The sequence below is a fragment of the Episyrphus balteatus genome, chromosome 4 (genome assembly GCF_945859705.1).
Source record: "Episyrphus balteatus chromosome 4, idEpiBalt1.1, whole genome shotgun sequence".
Taxonomy (NCBI): Eukaryota; Metazoa; Arthropoda; class Insecta; order Diptera; family Syrphidae; genus Episyrphus; species Episyrphus balteatus.
This window is the reverse complement of record NC_079137.1, coordinates 73,098,655-73,118,897: the sequence shown is the minus strand read 5'-3', so window position 1 is coordinate 73,118,897 and position 20,243 is coordinate 73,098,655. Positions and strand designations below refer to the sequence as shown.

Here is a 20,243-nt window from a genome sequence, read left to right as displayed (position 1 = left end):
GAATAAAAACTGTTATACTTTGAAGCAATTCAACTAACAGTGTATTATTTTGAAAAATACTGAAAAACTGTTATACATACCAGTAGTAGGTAAGTTGAAAACTATGAATTTCTTTGATTATGGACAAATTTTAAACATTTTTCAAAACTTGGGACACTAGCAAACATTCGGGAAAATAAAGTGTTGATTTAATTGTTGTTTTTTGAGCTAAATTGTTCCACTGTCTTGGTTAGCATTTCTGAGCGGTCTACTACTTAAAATCAAGTATGTATCTCGTTTGTCCATTCGTATACAATTATTATGGTAGTATCTGATATTGTGTCTGACTATCAGTCTGTCCAACATTAGCCAATACAAGATGCGTCCAGAGAGTCCATAAAATTGAACCAGTCTAAAGCCAGAGACTCATGTTATACGTAAAGCAAACACAAGCAGGCTTATAGTGTTTAAAGTCGTCTTTACGGAAAAAACGAAGAAATATTGCAGCTGCTTGTTGCCTTCTGTGATATTGCTTAGTTGTGGTTGGTGCATGATGTGCTCGTTTAACTTAAATGAAAATGCCCATGTCTACAACAAAGAGTTACCTACTATTAATCCGTTCATCTTGAGATTTTTCTTTTTTCCGTTTTAAGTGCGTTTCATAGGTAAGCTTGAGGCGAAAAAATTTAATCGTGGGTTTTTCTACATTATTTAGTTTTTTTTTTTCTTGCGAGTATCTAAGCATATTTTTCTTTTTAGAAATAAAAAAACATAGTTGCAACATTCAGTTGAGAACAAACGAGACACGCAGGTTTTCTTTTTAATTAAAACTCATCAACCAACGACCACAATGATGAAAAGTTGATTATGATTGAGCGTGTGTATGAGCAATTTGTTGGAGCAATTAAATCAGAGATCTTCTAAATGACTTTTTTTTCTTATTCTACTTATTGAGGTTAACCTAAATTGAGGGTCATTTTGTTTCAGTGAACTAAATTATGTTTCTCTTATTCAAAAACATTAAAATATAACATGCATTTACAAATTATTTGAATCTATGTAGGTTTTGAAAGGCTATCCATCTTTGAGTATAAGTTGAGTATAAGTTGACACACAAATCAAATATAGACCAGTTTGAATATAACACTTTTATAAAAGAAAACAAATCGAAATCGGTCAAACTTTCATAACGGAATCGTATAAAACCCTGCCTGTATTCCAATTGGGTAAAAGTTAAAATCAACTTATCTGTCGCCAAAACCGGAGCACGACACAATTGTTTGTATAACAGTATAACAGTAAACATGTCTTTATTTCTTTGTATTTATAACAAGATGTTCATGTTTCTATTGTTAACAAAGGTTTAATTGTGTAAAAAAAAGTAGGTATATAAAAAGAAAAAATTCTAACAGCGCCATTTAATTTTATTTTAAGAAATTATAAAAAACAACCAAACCGATTCGCACATAATTTCATAATGAACATTTTTGTACACTTTCACAAATTTAAATAAATTATACAACTTCTTACATAAAAAAAAAGTATAAAACAAATATAAGACCTGCACACATGAATGATTCTCTTACCCTTAGTTTGCCGTTTTAGAAAAGTCCTTTTTTTTGCCTTTGGTCTTCTTGGATCTTCTAGATACAAAAAATCTAGGATTGGTTGCAAAAAAGAGAAAACGTGTTTGGTATGGCATATTGACTTCTCGGAATATTAAATTTAATAATGATTTTGAAGAATAAGAAAATTTTCGTAGAAATATTCCCTGTTTATTATTTTTTCAACCGGAAATATCGAAGAATAAATGTAAAGGATTCCGGAAGAAAAAAAAAAAAATAAAGAAAAACATTTTTCTCAGAAGAATGTCGAAAAATATATATATAAAAAAACGCAATTTTAAAGATTTTTTTTTACATTCACAACACACACCTACTTGATTTTGGTGTCTTGTGTTGTGAATATAATCATTGAACCAATTTTTTAAATCAAATTATTGAATTTTCACCTCCTATAACATACCTATAACATGATATAAGTTAAAAGCTTGTAGGATAGAAGTCGAAGGTTCAATTACATCAGAATTTGAATTTGTATAAATATTTTATTGAAGGTCAAGTTTTTTGTGCTAAAAGAGCAAAGAAAAGTTAGGGTATCGAAATTACGATGTATTTTACAAAGTTTTAAGGAGATTTGCAAATAAAACTCTCCGTTTTAAGATTAAAGTGATGTTTTTAGATGAAAATGGCTCCCAACAGAAAACAAAACTACTTGTTTAATTAAAAAGAAGTATTTCAATAAAGTTAATGAACTTTGGTTAAGTTAGTCTCAATGTATTTTTATTGAAACTAATGGAGATATTTGATTAATTTTATAGAAAATAGCGTGCAACAATTTATTTTTTATTCAGGAATTTTTCAAATACATTTGAAAAATCTCAAATAAAAACAGGATTTAATGCCAAAGAAATGTCATTAAATTGAAATACTAACCACTGGCTTAAAATTCTCAGTATTCATGTGTTTAAACCTTTTACGAGTACACTCATTAGCTTTATTTTAATAAATTAAATATTTTATCACCTTTATGCATTTTTTTTTGTATGTTAATAAATTAGCTGATTTAATATTAACAGTAAACTTTTATATTTATCAATCCTAATTTCCCGTTAATAAATACTTTATTGTGTAAAAATGAAATTCTTTGAATTTTGCTTTTTTAATCAACACTTTTACATGTGTTGGTTAATTATAGTTGACCTAAACCGGATTCCAGATTCTATAACCGGAGAAGGCTCGTTTCAAATTAAATGACAAATCAAGCTGAATGTATCAATAGATCTAATTAATTTTAATAGATATTTATACCTGGTAAAGAAGGTGATTTACAATACAATTAATGAATGTGTAGAGTAAAGTAAATGCATATAATTAAAACAGTGTGGTAGAAAAGCCATTATTTTAACAGAAATAGGTAAAATTTTTGAAAATTGCGGTCACTTGGGCGATATTATTTTCTTGACTTAATGAAAAAAAGTTAAGTTCGCACTTTAAGTATAATTCATAAACAGAATTAAAGTTTTTCATTCACATAAAATTGTAGCTAAACATAACATTTATAACAGATTATTTTGCTGAGTATAACAGTCGAAACACGACTCCTAGTAAGAAATCGAAAGAATTGGTATGTAGTCAAATGAGATCGGGCCTTTTTCAGACTTATAAGTGAAAAAAAAATTAATGACAAAGACATCTGATTTTAAGCTATGAAAATTTGTTTTTCTTGGAACTCTCTTTTCAAAACTAAGAAAACGGAAAAAGTCAAACGAAATATGTGCGGTGTCGGTATAAATGGTTCAACGAGATTTCACATCTTTTTGACGAATTCCGAGAATATCTTTTCATGTGAAAAAACATAAAAGTCGAAAAAAATTTCTGTTTTGTATAACAGTCTGAGTTCATACAGTGAGCAGTGTTACAAGTACGAAATTGAAAATTTAGTCAAACTGACTTTTTTATTGGATTTTTAAATTTATTTATTTGACGTGAATGAAGTAGGCGACATTTGTCAACATATCTTCACAACACAAAAGTACATTATTTATCGTCAGTGATTAGAAAAATCTGATAGTCAGCTATTACTTATGAAGCCTCAAGAGGCTTGACTCTTTTTTCTAATTTTCTTTCGATAATCATTCTGTGAGGCGCGTACTATTATACGATGCCTCTTGAGTCCAGGACTCAAATTTGACATTTCTCTTTTGATTTAAAATTTGTTGTTGTTGTATTGCACCAAGAAGCAAAAAGAAATGAAAGAGAATGTTGAAAAAAGAAAAAGTGGAAAAAGAAACGTCAAAAAAGAGTCTCAGAATTCCGACCCACGACTCTCTGGTCGGAAATTTTTTGTTTCATCTTTTTTCTCTTTTGCACTCATTACGTTTGAAAAGAGGTGCGCCTCATGAGGCTTCATGTAATAGCTGACAAGACTTTTACTTTCATCTGGCTTTAAAAAGTCAGAGAAATTCATTCCGAGCACTGTCATTTGCCTGTTTCATAAGATTATATTTTTGACATATCACTTTCTAAGAAGTGTAACTGAGAACTTAAAAATTTGCTTGCCCATTAAAGAACTCAAATATAGCCTGGATAAAGTTTTATCGATCGATTAAAGTCAATTATATTCAGTGTTTACACTTTCTACGAATTGTCATAAATTAAAAAAAAAAAACAATTTTTTCTTAGAATTTTTTTAAAACCTAAATTAACGCAATAACAAATAAACTTTAGGTGCATTCCAGATATAATGATTTTTTATCGTAAAAGTGTAACTCAAGTTTTTAATTATTTCATAATAAAATCAGCAGAAAATCCCCCTTATTTAACTACACGTGTGTAGTGTAAACCATATAGGTACGGAGAAAACCAGTGTTTTTAGAAAATTTATTTTCTTGATAAGAGTTACATATCAATGTGAATTGAAATAAAACTTAGGTAAGTACCTATACTTGATGTTTAAAAGATAAAGTGACAAAACAAAGGTAGATTATCTTTTCAGGAAATAAAAAAAAATAAAGGGCGCCATGAAAATCACACACTCAATAACTGTTATTTTATGCTCCCTTGTACTTATTTTATTATTATTTTCAAGTGTTATTTATCTTTACCGTGTACGTCAATAAAGGGTTTTTTTTTCCACTTGTGTATCAGGCATCAGAGTGAAAATTTACTTTTACGTATGTCAAAATGACATATTATATGGGTGTAACTATATTAGCTTACACAGCGATTATAACGATTTATTATGGTTTGAACCTACTAAATTTAAAAAGGCATGTTCACAGGAGTACGAAAAAAGTTTTGATAAAAGTGATTTTCTGTTAGTGAGAAGTGAAACTACATACCTACCACCTAATGTGTGATTTTTGTAAATATTCTGAATTCTAAAAGAAATTGAGTAGAAAAAACCATTTTTATACGATAAGCTTTTAATCACCGTAATGAAACTGCCAAACAAAATCTTCCAAAAAGGGAAATTTTCAAGTCTGTCAGAGTTGAAAGTGACAGCCATTAATTTAATGAAACACACAGAAAAAAAACGCCTGATTGTTAAACAGTTTTCTCATTACCTACATTAATTAAATACTTTTTTAAACATTTTATTTTATTCATAAGAAAATTAAAATTATTAAAATTAAAAGCTTATCCCTTATTAACCTTGCAAGGGTGTTTCTATTAGTTTCTTCAAAGTAATGGTTGTCACTTTTGACTTTGACAGATTCGGGAACTTTCCTATTGCCCGATAAAGAAGTGTTTGGTTACCGACACACATGACATTTGTAGCCAATGTGATTTATTTGATTTCAGCAGTTAAGGTGGAAACTGTTGTTTGATTGTCAATGTCAATCGTTATTTGCTTGAATAAACTGGGATCACTAAAGTTTTACAGAAACCTCACCTTCCATGATTTTATGAAACAATAAAATTCAAAATAAAATAAAGAACAACTCTTATAAGGAATAAATTAAATAAAATTAATAAATATTTGTGAAAAGCACACACAAAGTTTGGTTATGTTCAAGTGTCGATGTGTGTTTTATACTTGCGTGTTTTAAAGTAAATATATGCACAAGCTACATACAAAAATGTTGATATTACTTCCTTAAAATGTTTGTATAATATCGTCCTTGTGTAAGGTGGATACAGATTTCTCTTAAATGTTTTTAAAATATTATTTTTTTTTTCTTATTTGAATATATTTGCACTAAGTTTATTCAAAGAACTTATACTTATTGATACCAAATCTGGAATGAGATTTTAAGTTCTAATAATAAACCTAGTCATTGGGGTCTTTTTAAACTCCTACACATAAAACTCTCTCAAAGAAAATTATATAAATGAAAAAACAAGTTAAAGGAGATGTTTTTTAATTAAATATTTCTCATCTTACCAAAAAACACAAAAACCCGAAACGAAATTCTTTGAAAATGTCAGACTTTGCATAACTCTGTGGACATACACCACACATACACAGTAATTTTTACCTGAATTTTTTTTTTTGGAAAAGTATCATATTTTCCACTCAAACCCCCTAAGGTGTAAGGAACAAGCAAAGAAGTCACAATGTAAATCTTGTTTTTGTTTTTACTTAGTTTGTCAAAAATAAACTTGAAGCAATGCTCGAAGGACAAAACACCATGGTGTTGGTCTTTGGGTGTTTTTGTGTGTATTTTTCTTTAAACTTGGAACATAGCTTACATATTTAACTTTAAACGTAGAATTTAAATAAGATTGAATTTTAAAATTTGTCAACGCAATTTGATTTTTGTACGCATTTATCTTTGTCATTTCTTTACTCACATCTTAGTTGTTTTTAATCTCTTCGAATTAGAATTAAAGTTCTTCGAAGTAGAATCTGACGTCTAGCTAAAAACCCTGATTGAGGATGGTGTAAGGGTAAGTGCAATGAACTGTCACAAAAGGACTGCATTTAGAGAGGAATTGCTTTAACAATCATCAGATTAGAGGATTCATTTACAAAAATGTATTCCAATTGTAGAAGTGTTATAATCTTTTATAAAAATTTCTTTCTTTCTTTCTTTTACGAAAACTGAGATGCCATTGTATCTAGGTAAATTGTTTTGTATAACAGTATAACAATATGACTGTAATTTCTCATTTTTCATTAAAAGAGTGAGATGGCACTTCGCACGGTATAATTAAGGTTTCAGTATTAATCCAGTCAAATAAGGGTTTAACCTCGGAATGAATGTTAGTAGAAATTTTTTTTGCTCAATATCTTCCTTTTGCCATTCTATAACATATCTCAAAAGTCTAGAAGAATCTCATGTCCGCTTGTCGCGATTTCAAGGTCAAATCGCGAAATGGAGATTTTCAAAATTAGCAAAAATAGGCTATGGTATTATATACACATATGATACATGATTTCAAGGTATATTTTAATGCTGATTCCAAAAAATCTAAAATTAAGACAATCCGACGTCTCTGGAAAAAGTTATACCTGTTTTTCATCTGTCAACTCATATTATTATAACAGTTGCAAACTTACTGCCTAAAAACCCTTAAAAGTTATGGTAGATGAACTAAATTTTGCATAAAGATTTTTGAATCCATCATTATTAAAAATCAAAACAATCCATTACAAAAATATATATACCTACGAAATAATGGTATTTTTTGATGGAGGGGCAAATTTTAGAATATGCACTAAAGAAGATTCTTGTTCATCTTAGGAATAAGTGCAAATAGGCTAATTTTTTCATTTTAATCTTTGTTTGGATATTCTTTAATTACCCTCAAAAATCTAAAAAAATCTCATGTCCGCAAGACCTAATTTTCTTGGTTTGAAAATAAGGTGCAGATTTTAAAAAATTGGAAAACTATACACTTCATATATTTGTGTCAGATCAACATGAATAAGGTGCATTACTTTTCAGGGATGGTCAGGTTGACTTGTTTGTGAGTTTTGTTGGAATTAGTGTTAAAAAATACCTTTAAATCATGTCGCTTATGTTGGTATACATATAAAAATTTAAACTTTTCTTATTAATTTTTTAAAATCTGCACCTTCTTTTCAAACCAAGAAAATTAGGTCTTGCGGACATGAGATTTTTTTAGATTTTTGAGGGTAATTAAAGAATATCCAAACAAAGATTAAAATGAAAAAATTAGCCTATTTGCACTTATTCCTAAGATGAACAAGAATCTTCTTTAGTGCATATTCTAAAATTTGCCCCTCCATCAAAAAATACCATTATTTCGTAGGTGTATATATTTTTTGTAAGGGATTGTTTTGATTTTTAATAATGATGGATTCTAAAATCTTCATGCAAAATTTGGTTCGTCTACCATAACTTTTAAGGGTTTTTAGGCAGTAAGTTTGCAACTGTTATAATAATATGAGTTGACAGATGAAAAACAGGTATAACTTTTTCCAGAGACGTCGGATTGTCTTAATTTTAGATTTTTTGGAATCAGCATTAAAATATACCTTGAAATCATGTATCATATGTGTATATAATACCATAGCCTATTTTTGCTAATTTTGAAAATCTCCATTTCGCGATTTGACCTTGAAATCGCGACAAGCGGACATGAGATTTTTCTAGACTTTTGAGATATGTTATAGAATGGCAAAAGGAAGATATTGAGCAAAAAAAATTTCTACTAACATTCATTCCGAGATTTACCCCTTTTTTCTCCTTATTTGACTGTATTATATCGCATAATTTGTAATTTTTAATTCTATTTGACAGATTTACATCCGCTTCGTTTAGTTCATTACAGGTAACTTTTGACGTTTCAGAAAGAAACTCAAAGTAGGATTTTGACATTAGTTTCCGATTGCTTCCTCTAACTAAGGGTCATTATCAATCATCTTTAGCTTTTTCTCGTCATAAGGTGGTAAATTACGACACACTTATACCAAGAGTTTTACTTTATGAATCGAATAACCTATTCTGTTATATCAGTCAAGAATGTCATACAAGATCCATCGCATTTGACAGCTTCTTTGCATCGAAACCTTCATACTTGCAGCAGGTTTTCTTTTTGAACTAAAATTGAATTGCTAATTGCGATGCATTCTCTAGAATTGGAATTGATCACAATTGGAAATAGATAAATTACTTTGATCCCATTTGTACTTCACTGCTTTGAACTACCAGAAAAGAAACAAGAAATAGATTCTCAATCTTTATCTTTAGTATTTCTTTTTATAACTGTCTAGAATAGTTATTGAAAAGCTCCCTATTGACATCAATGTAGGCCAAAGAGCAAAGACCACACAGAAAGAACCACCAACGAACAGCATAAATCTCTTATATATAATGTAATCAGACTCTCATCAAAAGATTGCAAATGACACGAGAGGAAATCTCACTTCAATTCCTTAGGCAACTGAAAACAAAATCCACCCTTCGAATGAACGTGGGAATGAATATAGTTCAGAGAGTAATGTGGTAAATATGAAAGACATTTTCAGATTGTACTTTTAATTAAACTTCCCAATTTGCGTTAAGACTTTTTAAGTAAAGATTTAACTTTCTTAGCATAATCTGGAGTTAAAAACCAACTGTTGGTTAAGGGTCAGATATATAATGAAGGCAACTTCAAATTAGGAGCCAAAACAGAGAAAATTGTCAAAAAAAGGCGCTTAATATTCGGCTAGCGCCAGTATAAAAGGAGGTTTATGGTATGTGTTCCCTCATAACTTCTAAACTACCTGTCATAACTTGACAAATAAGGCATCGTTGGAAGTGTCTTGATGGTCAAATGAACATAGGCTATATGTCGTGAAATAAGGGGTTATTTAGAGGATTTAATCACGAATTATAAAACTGTTATACATTGTTTTGTATTGTTGGTAATGGGAGGTAATATATACGAGCACGGATATTCTCTGAACACTTGTATTGATGCATTGAAATGGAGTATATGGGAGAATAGAGACATAAAAAAACAGACGTAGTACATAAATGTAAAGAAAATAACATAAAAGCCCCAAATTGACATAAAAGCAACCTAATCTCGTATACTATTAAAGCAAAAGTGGAGTTTTTCGAGTACCTACCTACATCAAATAAATGTTTTTTAGTACAATGACCTAGATGGGAGTTGCTGATGCAGAAAAAATATAAAACACAACATCACCAGCGCCAACTAAGGCAAGGCAGAAACTACTCACTCCATTGTAGCGAAAAGTTTTTTTTTGTTCGTTTTATTTTTCGAATGTACTTTTTGTGTTTTTTTTTATAAATAAAACAAGGTGAAAAGAAGCAAGGGAAATAACACAAAAATAACCTAGAGAAAATAAAAAAAAAAGTTTTTTATTCATATTTCTCTCTCTCTACTACGCTTCTGGAGTCTTGAGTATTGTTGCCGAGGTGCATTTTTAGTTGTGAATTGAGAGATTGTTTTTTGTATTACAAAGATAATGGAATTGGTGTATTCTTTTAACTAAAAATAATGATAATTATCTTTTTCTGGTAATATGTATTTCAAGTTCTTTGTAGTTCGCGGAGATATAAAAAAGTCATTCTTCACAATTTAACAGAAATGCATGTTGGGTTTATTGCGAAAGCATCGAAATGAAGGATATTATGGATAAAAAAGGATATGAAATCCTTTTTAACGTCATACCTACCTGTCACACCTTTTAAATTGCATCTTTATTGAAGCGGTAAACCAACCAGATGATCATTAAACGTCAAATTACCTTAATAAAAAGTGTTTCCACCCTAAGGCCCATTTCCCACATCGCCGAGAACCGGATAAACGGCCCGGATACACGGTTGCTAGGATACACAATCTTATGGGCGCCTTCACACGTAGAAACCGAAACCGAAACCGTGTACACGGTTCGGCTGCCGAAATGAAACCAAATGCGCTTACTACAACCAGAGACAGAAGAAATATATATTTCTCTTGTCTTTGCTTCAACTTAGCTGCCGTTCTGGTTTCCTTCTCATGTGCTGTAGTCAAGAAAGGGGTTGTTTTGTTTTTTTTTTATATTTTGATGTCAGTTCGTATTGTGAGGTAAGATAGGGTTGTTTAGTGTTTTTATATTGTGAGGTAAGGAAGGGGTTGTTTTTTTTCTATTTAGGTATATCAACATCAAGTCGAAGTGAAACCTACAAGAAAAATTCTTGTTTCTTCTGCAGCTGCAACCGACCGGCTGCCGGGTGTGTGTGAAAGGATACTCATTTTTTGACAAAACCGTGTATCCGGGCCGGATAGACGGTTCTCGGCGATGTGTGAAATGGGCCTAAGGATGTACATTTTTGAAGTTTAATTTTGTGGCAAGAATTTCCAATACAAATCCCGCCAGTTCATTTACCGTGTTTACGAATTTATGACGTTACATGAAAAACCCTTGAAAAAAAGTAAATATTCACAAGCGTCAAAGTTACTACTTGGATGAATCTGACATTTGTTATAAATTCGCAAATTGTGCTGCCAAAGAAACAAACTAAGACATAACTACATCGGAAACTGTTCGGCATTTAAATGTCAAATTGCCAACCACCCAGATTCTTCCAAGAACAATGTCATTTTTGGTTACATATTGACTTCCAAGCACTGTTATACGTATCGGTATGATGGTATCGATACCATGACATTCGACTTTACCACTCGTTATTGGAAATACCAGAAACCTTACCATATTATGTCAGCATGATATTCTATAACAGGGCTTTCACGCTGGTATACGACTTTATTTAAGCGTTGAAGATAAAATCATATACGATGGTGTCGATACCAGCAATATTTCGGAGAAATATCACATATTTGAGTGAAACAAATCTAAATTATACATTAAGTGAAAAAATAATTGCAAATCATTATCTTCCTGTTTAGCTATAATTATTTCAATCAGTGAAAGGGGACTTAAATAAGTTTAGAGTCATGTTCCGTTAGCTTATCAGAATGACACATCACAAATCAATCATGAAATTCTAGTTTATCTTTAAAGTTTATACTGGTGTTGTTCTGAAATCTGAACCTACTCATTCGGTAAATTAAAGAAAGGAACACAACGGAAAAGTATGCAATAGCGGTACGTACAAGTTTGTACCAGTACCATTTTTACTCGTACCGCTACCGCGTACCTTTCCGGAACTGTCAAAATCGAAAATAAACAACAAAAACGTCCTGGATATTAGTTAACATTTTTAAAGTTATACTTCTTCTCCGGCTATTGTATAAGAGTGAAAATTTACTTTTTGACACATGTCAAATAAAAATAACAGGTCTGTTTTTTATTATGCATTTTAGATGTTAAATGCAGCAACAACTTTGCCCTTCGGGCTTTGTTGTTTAGCACGGAGAATCTTCTGGGCTTGACTTTTTGAACAGATGTAAATCTGTATTGCCAAACTAATTTTATAATAAATTGTTTAGAATTTGTTTACAAACTTTAAAACTGACGTTTGGAATGACAAAATGTATTTAACATAACATAGCATATATTTTTGGATCTATTTGTAATAAATAAGTATAAGAAAAAAAAAAAACAAGAAAAGTCGGAAGCTAAACGCATTGAAACAATTTGATATCTACAAAAAGAGCGTTTTCGTGAAAAGTGTTTGCTTTATACTATGTTTCCACCTATCCTAAATCCGAAATTTAGTTAAGTATATTTAGAATAAATCTCGAGATTTATTCTAAATCTACTTGATATTTAGAATAAATCTCAAGATTTATTCTAAATCTACTTCGCTATATCTCATCTAGGATTTTGGTTCACCTGCCCTAAACTTTATCACTTTATTTGAGAAATAGACTTAACTCTTAGTTCTTGACAATTTATTTAACGTTTCCTTGCTATCAGAGTTTATATTCTTATAATTTTAACTTTTGCCTGTGATAACAACTGATAAGAACACTATATAATCCGAAATTCATTTTTGGAGGAAATGTGACAGGAAATTCTAGATTATTATCAACGATTGTAAGCGTTCAGAGATTATACCGAACGCGTTGGCTCAAAAATGCTTATCAACGCGATATAAAACATAAATTGTAGTAAACATCAAATACAATAATTTGTTTTGAGGTCTCAATTTACAACTTTGTCAAGAAACTGAAATCCAAACTAATCGAATAAAAATATGACTGCATATTAGAAATGCATGCGATTTTAGTACATTTTTTAAGCAAATATAATAAAATGCACGACTGAGTCGAACACATAGTACACTAACTTATCAAAGATAGTACACGCTACACGGAGAAAAAAATGTCACCTTAAAATAAGATGATGCACCAAGTGACCCAACAGTTGTTGGGTTTCGAGGTTTGTATTAAATTGAAAATTTAAAAATTTACTTTTGGACAAATCGTCGCCCTAGACTTGGGTTGCCATGCCGTATATGCTGTTAAAAACCTATGTATATACGGCAACCCAATTCTAGGGCGACAAAATGTCAAAATGACATTTACCTATATTAACTAAACCAGCGATTACATTGAATTATTATGATGTGAACCTACAAATTTTAAAAGGCATGTTAAACGCGCCAAAATTGGTTTAACTTCAACAAGCACCAAAATAAATCTTTAAATTGTAGGCGGCAACTCTGACAGGTTTATTCAGTTTCTGAAATAACTCATGTGCTCTTTTGAGTGCACAGTCGGAACTTCAAATAATAATCTAAAACCCATGCATTTGTTTTTTTTTTTTTTTTTAACCAGCACTAACCCAACTATGAACCTACATAGTAGGTTTGCATGACCCCTGAACGAGTTCATCGAACTCGTGTCAAAACACACATTTAATTGGACCATTTTTATATAGGTACACAGGGCAGATAAAGTCTCATAGTTTTAACAGAATTAAGAGCAAATATAGAATGTACTCAAAATATAAGTTAAATAGGATTTTGGTTTCAACTTACATTCCAAAGGCTTTGTTTTCCATTCAAATGTGAAACGCAATATTAATCTAGTACAAAATTAAGAATTTTTTCGATACGAAGTATAGAAGAAGATATTCAGTAATTTGTTTGGCACTTTTTCAAACAAAAAATTGCGAAGCAAAAAAAAAAAAGAAACATCACAAATAAAACACTCTTCACTCATTCATTTAATTTATTTTTATTGCCGCGCCCGCTAGACCGAAAACTGCATGCAAATCAATTCCAAACAAAAAAAAAAACTACAGGAAAGAGGGAGAAAAAACTAGTAACACTGGTTATTTAATAAAATCACTCTTTTATTTTTTAATTACATTTTTTTGTTTTCTTTATGCTTGGGTGCTGGTTGTTGTTGTTGTTTTTCTGTGATAGAATCAACTTTGTGATATCTGATGAGTGAGGTTGTGTGTGTCGTTATCAGTATCACAACAAAATTGCATGAATTTTAATTCAACAGAAATATGAAAAAAAAAAAACAATCTCATAATTTCGCATACGCATTTAATCGTGATAACACACGTTTTTCTTTATTTCTTATTATCATTTTTGTTATTTTTTAATTGAAAAACTATTTAAACCGAACATAGGTTAAAAAAAAAACTCACTCAATTTATAATAAATATATTCAAAACAAAATGGCTTCGCGAACCGAACGCCAGTGAATATGTCTGATGACTGAGTGTATAATTTTTTTTACTGTAATTCGTGTGTAGAAGAAAAATTTTCGTTCGTTTGTTGATTTCTCAGAATGGGGTTTTCATTTTGGTTTTGGATCTTGCGCATTGAGTGAAATATATACACACGATGATGGAAAATCTAATAAGAAAATTAATGGGAAAAAGGAAAAAATGGTTTTAAGGGCAAAATTGTGGATGAAGCTGGGAGAGGGGAGTGTATTTTATTTGAAAAAGTGGAAACGTAGAATGAAAAACCACATGTCGAATTGAAAATGTGCGTTTTTACGAGAAATATAGAGTTGCCGTGTTGGTGTAGGAAAGTAGGTAGGTACATACTATTCTTTTAATTTGAAACCTTGTTGAAAGTGAATCTTGTGATGCTGGGTTAAACTTCATCGTTATTTTGAGTATTTACTGCAGAATAATTATATATGAAAATACTTTATCAAATTACCTATAACCTCAAAATAATTAAACGAAAAAAATCAGTAACTAAAATCCGGATAGTTCATGATTTTTTCCTCTAGAGGGCGTCATTCATATAAAAAAAAACTTTGCACAGTCTATAATCAGCGGACAAGTAAGACGCTTCATAAGATATCTCATTTATTAAATTATGATAAGTTGTTAAGAAGTTATAAGGGAATATACATACTCAATAATAGACAAATTTTCTTAAATAAAGAAAATCCACATTGGCACCACTGGAAATCATTGCATTTTGGAGGTATTAAACCACTCAGGAGTAGATTACACTGGTCAACAAAATTTAACTTTTTTTTTGCCACAAGAACCAAAATATACTTTTCTAGTAGTTTTTGGGGTGCTGAATCCGAATCTCATCTCAGAAAAATTTGATTGGCCTCTGTTTTTGAAATATTACCGTTATAAAATACTAAGAAACGTAATTTTGGCTGTTTTCGAGGTTCTGTTTTTATGTGGGGTAGTTCATTATAAACAAATATTTGTAACGGTTATTATAAGAACAGATATTCTTCTTTCAAAAACTGTTTAAATTTTCCCGATATCTCTTTTATTGCTCGAGATATCTTAAGTTTCAGTTAATAAGCCGAAGAGAAACTAAACTTAATCTAAATTTTAAGTCACTGGTCACAGAATTTATGCCACAAGAACCAAAATATACTTTTCTGAAGGTTTTTGGGTTACTGAACTCGAATCCGCAATCAGAAAAATTCTATTAGCCTCCGTTCTTGAAATATTACCGTTATAAAAAAAACCTTTTTTTGCATTTTATAACGGTAATATTTCAAGAACGAAGACTAATAGAATTTTTCTGATTGCAAATTCGAGTTCAGTAACCCAAAAACCTTCAGAAAAGTATATTTTGATTCTTGTGGCAAAAAAAGTTTAACTTGGTTGGCCAGTGTTGTTTCTGATTCAAAGACCTCTACTTAAATTTTAAATATCTCGGGCAATAAAAGAGATTTCGGAAAGATTTGAAAAAAAATTGAAAGAATAAAACTAGCTTTTATATGCATTGTTACAAATTTATTCAAAATGAATTACTATACATAAAAACATAACCGCGAAAACAGCCAAAATTACGTTTTTTGACATTTTCTAACCGTAATATTTCAAAAACGAAGGCCAATCAAATTTTTCTGACTTCAGATTCGGATTCAGCACGCCGAAAACTACTAGAAAAGTATATTTTGGTTCGTGTGGCAAAAACCTTGTTGACCAGTGTTATTAGTAGACCTAGTACGCACATAAGCATCTGCTCGAGTAGATAGGATATGTTGTTGGTAGTACTAGATTTCCACTCAATGACTTCCGAAGGAATGTAATCACAATCAAAATCGAGCGCTACGTCATACGTAAGAGAAGAATGCCTAATCATTTTGAAAATCTATTACAAAAATGAGGAAAATTATAACACTTTTTCAATAAAGCGTCGCTTAATTTGATTGCAATGTAGGTAGACTTTTCACCAGGCAATGAAATTTGACACAGCAATTTGCATGGCAATGGCGATTGATGATTTTATAGTCACCTCTGTTTTAAATTTACACGAGTCTATTTAAACCAAAGACACTTTCCGCCGACTCATTTTGGCATTTCTGAGTTGCTTTTTCAATTGAATTTCATGGTGTAAAAATATTGCCTAAAGAGGCAGGGAATTTTAAACCTATTTAAAATCGTTGGACTCACAAAGCTGTCAAAATGAGTTGGTGGAGTGATGCCAATGTGAACACCGATTCGCACAGCAAAAATCGACTCGTGAAAAGTCGTACGTTTTCTGTCGCAATATCAATTTCAAATAATGTTTAAAACATAAATAATACGATAATATAGTTTTACAATAAAAAAGAGTACAATAGAGAATTTTTGACAACTACATAAGTGTTTAATTTATCCACACGAGATTTTTTTTACAAATCTAATCTTCGTATGCTGTTGCTAAGCTAACGTTGTATCTATTAGTTTCACTTTTGATTGTGACAGATTTGGAAAATATCCTTTTCTTTTATTCCACACACAAGAGCATTTATAAATATGGTAGTACTAATTCAACCAAATGAATACCGCTAAAATGAACATAGAAAAAGTGCTGCCAAATATGACATGTCAATGCGAAAGTGAAAAGTACTTTTTATTAAAAGTTCAAAAAATAATTTAAGTGGTTCAATTACAATTGCTTAATAGATATTTTTATGCACTAGAGTAATTTTAAGGCAAAATATACAATAAACGTACTAGATCTACAGTGGCAATACCTTTAGTTCAATACGAAAAGAAAAAAAAAATCACTTTTGTATGAAATACCATGAACAGGATGGCCCACACGAGTATTTTCCTCGTATAATACTAGAGTGGCGGCAATTTCTGACAAATTTTATTTTGTATGAGTGTAAAATACAGGTACGCAACAACACACGCCAGCACCACCATAAGCTAAGCTCCGGCAAAATTATAATAATTTTCAATGGAATTTCTTAATGTAGACATATACATACAAACATAAAACGTAGATATTCACAAGGGCAAATATCGTTAACTTTATTTTGTGCCTGGTGGAGTAGGTTATGATTTTTAAGAATTTTGTTTATACCTGTGTGTGGGATTTAAATTTTAGTACAGATATGTATATTTGTGTTAGAGATCGTGTAAAACGTAATCAAATAGAAATTAACTCGAATTTCAATGAGATAACGAGATAATCAAAAACAGAACAACAAAAATGAAAAAAAAAAAAAAAAACGTGAGATACGTCAGTGGCTTCGACAGCAGATTAACAGAGGCTTACAGTTGAGAAAATAGGTTCCTCTCAAAGAATAAAAGGTTTGAAGTGTAGAGTGAATATGAAATTTATAACCCATCAGCTATCAGTTTTATGTGCGGAAGTTTTGCAAAGGATTGGTAGAACTTGAAACTTGGGTTTTAATAATAGGTACATTTCACATTTTACTAGTGTGCTACCGACTTAAGATACTTAAAGGAGTTCCAACACCAGAAAGCTATACAGTAGCGGTACAGGTACACTATATTACCCTGTTTGGACTTTCACAAGGGCATTTGGATGTTTGTCGATGGTCAAAATTGCAACCTAATCGGAACAAGTCGCTACCCAACAAAACAATTTTGCTTCTAACAATCCTTATGGATGCTTATGTAAAGCTTTATAGAAGCAAAATTGTTAGTATAGTCCTCAAGCGTTCATCGATTTTCGGAACACTTTCCAAACATTTCAACTGCTGCTTAAAGGTAGTGAAGTCCACTATTCTAACCATAAGTAAGCAGCTAAAAGAAGTCTACCTTGAAGATGAGATCAAGGCAGGAAGCTATCCTGTGGTTTAAACCAAAGAAAACAGAGCTAATGACATAGGCCAGTCAGCTTTTCAAACACGTTGAACAAGATCTAAAAAAAAAATCATTAACCAACTCATTTGCAAGATTAGATCAAAGAAAATCATGGCAGATGGTTGGAATTCAGAACTTTCTGTCTAATTTACTTACAAGGCAACCTTCTTCTCTGACCTTACACGTTAAAGCTGAAACACAATCACGCTTTAGGGCGTCGCTTCGTTGCGTTACGTTGAGAAATCCTCAAAGCGCGCTTCTGTCACTTTGACTTTGAACAGCTGATTGCAACATAAAATCTGCTGTCAAATAAAAAAAACACAGTCACTCACAAAATTATTGGGCCAAGTCTTTATCTTGATTTAATTGTGGAAAAATGAAAAAGGATATTATAATATTTATAATGTGTTTAAAAAATTCATAGAAATTTGTTTATTCTTTAATCCCATAGTTATAAAAACAAAACCAATCAAAATATATTGTTTTTAACAATAAAACTCAGTCTAAAACATCATTAAATTTTTTTTGTTTTTAATACGTAAATTGTTTTGATTTAAAATATCTCGATGTCGTTTTTTTGTGCAAAATCTATATAGAGAAATTAAAAAACACACATAGTTTTGCAATAATTTATTTTTTTTTTATTCACATTTGGCGCAATAATAATGTGGGTGACTGTAACTATGTCTGTTAAATGTCAGAAAGCGAGCAAAAGTTCAGTCTGGTTGAACTTTTGCTCGCTTTCTTACGTTTCCTTACGTTTGTCAAAAAAAGCGTACGTAAGAAAAGCGTCATTGTGTGAGGATACACAGATTTCCTATAGTTGAACTTTTCGCAGTTGTCAAAATCGACGGCAAAGCGTGATTGTGTTTCAGCTTTTAAACGAACTCGAAGCATTAATCTTATGAACATCAGCTTTCAGATCCTATCTAGCGTTTTCTGTGAACGTCTCTAAAAGTTTGCTGTCAAAAAGGTGCTTAATATTCTTCACCTGGTGAAAATGAGAATATCGGCAATAAGAACTTGGTGAAAGGACTGGCAAAGCAGGCATAACCACCAGCCATACAAGCTTATTTAGTGCTGTTAAATAGATAAAGAAACGCTTAGAATGGATGGAACACATTAAGGGAACGAAAGTCTGATCTTTTAAGACTGAAACCTGGCTCGTTTAAGATCAACTGGTTGGAAGAGGTTCTTCAACACAGTTTTGACGCACTTAAAGCTGCACTGTAGTGCCATTAAAAGTAAGGAAGTATATGAGTGGAGGAAAAACCATGTCAAATTCGTCAGCACATTACCTACACATAAACTCGTGTAGTGCCTTAGAAATTATATTTACATTAAGCATCTAACAACTTGCCAATTCCAACTTGCCACTTTCAACTTATTACATACCATTTACCACTTCCCTCTTACCATATCAATTATTATCACTTATCATCTGTCACTTGTCACTTTCAACTTACTACTCACCACTTTAAACTTTACCACATAACATATGCCACTTACCACTTACTTCTTTCCAAAATTATTGCCACTTACCATTCATCATTCAAGAACTTCGTTAAAAAAGTACAACTCCAAAAGTAATCATTGGTAGAATCTTCTTTAACTATTTTTAATCAGCTATTTTTAAGGTTTCAAAAGATTGTAGGTACTCAATAGTGAATAGGAACTTTGAAATCATCTCTTTAGTAGAACATAATTATAATTCAAAAGAGTTTTAATTTAGTTTTTTTGGCTTTATGCAATATTTATTTTATGCAAACATTAAAACCATATTCAATCGGATTTTGTCTCAAAAACAGAACCGCAAAAACCCCTTACAAAACTTATTCAAAAGTTTATTATAGGGTTGTGTAATCTGTGAACACAAAAAAGGTAAAAGAAGGGCATAAGGGGTTATAATTCTATATAGGCATTATCAAGGTACACATTGAATGAAAGAATCTAAGACTAAAAACCAAAGCAGCATCTACTACTTTTTTGGCAACATGAGCTCCCATTAACCAAAACTCAGAAAAATAAATAAAATACGAAAAAATGTCGAAAAAACAAAGTGACTAGGTATGTATGGAACCATCACATACCAAAAGGTTAAAAAGCCTAAACCCCCCACATTGGCATATTTCTGACAAAAATATTAACTTGTGCCCTCTTGTGCTCTGCTGTGTCTGTCTCAGAATTTTATTTTTGTTTTCAATCTAAATCGACTCAATCGGGTAAAATACGGAAATCCACAAAAACCATTTGCATCATGTGCACCTATACCTATAATAACATACAAACACACGAACATATTAGAGACCCCCTAGGGTTCAATACAAAAG

The 20,243-nt window shown here is 31.1% G+C and overlaps 1 protein-coding gene across 1 annotated transcript in view; it reads right to left on the bottom strand.

The window, feature by feature from the left end:
- The window catches only part of LOC129918017 (serine-rich adhesin for platelets), a 51,398-nt gene extending 37,306 nt beyond the window's left edge, over positions 1-14,092 (bottom strand). Inside the window, exon 1 of the mRNA XM_055998308.1 lies at positions 13,397-14,092. The gene's annotated coding sequence lies outside the window, so the exon portion shown is untranslated. The remainder of the gene's footprint in view (positions 1-13,396) is intronic.
- Between the last annotated feature and the right edge of the window lie 6,151 nt (positions 14,093-20,243).